The 1,071-nt window shown below is 36.8% G+C and overlaps 1 pseudogene; it reads left to right on the top strand.

Annotated features, from left to right (window-relative positions):
- The first annotated feature begins 640 nt into the window (after positions 1-640).
- LOC134962436 (5S ribosomal RNA) lies at positions 641-760 on the top strand (annotated as a pseudogene).
- Positions 761-1,071: the final 311 nt, after the last annotated feature.

Genomic DNA, 1,071 nt, shown 5'->3' with positions numbered 1-1,071 from the left:
TCTTTGGTTGTGAAAACACAGATACTAAGCTATTAACTATAAAGGATTCTTTGTAGTTATTACCCTGTTCTTTCTTGGTGATCAATTTATGCTTATTACTGTCCTATTTAGACAGCATAACCAAGAATGATTTTGTTATCTATATACAATTGACTGGTGTATAGTACCGGTGGACAGGGTGGTACTTGGATGAGGGACCACTTTGGAACAACTAGATATTGCAATATTTGTTCTCATTTTAATTCAGAGATTTTGCATACCAATGGTGGATCTTTGGTTGTGAGAAAAACACAGATACTAAGCCACTAACTATAAAGGATTCTTTGTAGTTATTACCCTGTTCTTTCTTGGTGATCAATTTATGCTTATTACTGTCCTATTTAGACAGCATAACCAAGAATGATTTTGTTATCTATATACAATTGACTGGTGTATAGTACAATACAAATAAGGAAGAATTCACTGTGATTGGATATTTATGGCTTTGATACTTTCTTGCCATATAATTGTCATATCCAATCTGCACTTTTTGAGCCTACCGTCCAAATGTGTGTCTGTCCCCCTTTTTCATTTTTCTTGTTGAAAATATGAACGATTCCATTTCTAATACAAAGTGACACATGAAAGGGCTAGCTTAAGAAATTGCGGACATACCCCACTGGAGATGCCCAATCTCTTCCGATCTTGGAAGCTAAGCAGTGGAGGGCCGGACCAGTACTCGGATGGGAGACCACCTTGGAACATCCTGGTACTGCAAATAAATTTTGCTGCCCAATTCTAAGTCACAGATGGGTACTCGGATTCATATGACCCATGATTTAATTCCCTGCACCTACTTTTTCCATTTGGGATTTTTGCAGTATGAATGATGGTCATATATTATATTCATATATATTCATCTGACAGACACCATTGAGACTAGTAGGTGTCCTTTCCTTCCCCCCCCACCCCCCACCCTTTTTTTGTGAATTCTAAAGCTTGTCCGGCTTACATCATATTATAGCAATTTTCGCTAATTATTCATTAAATTGACATAGATATTTTTGCACATAGTCTTGAATCACATAGAAC

This window comes from Pseudophryne corroboree, chromosome 9 (genome assembly GCF_028390025.1).
Source record: "Pseudophryne corroboree isolate aPseCor3 chromosome 9, aPseCor3.hap2, whole genome shotgun sequence".
NCBI lineage: Eukaryota > Metazoa > Chordata > Amphibia > Anura > Myobatrachidae > Pseudophryne > Pseudophryne corroboree.
The sequence above is the reverse complement of the archived record's forward strand: the minus strand, read 5'-3'. Positions and strand labels throughout refer to the sequence as shown.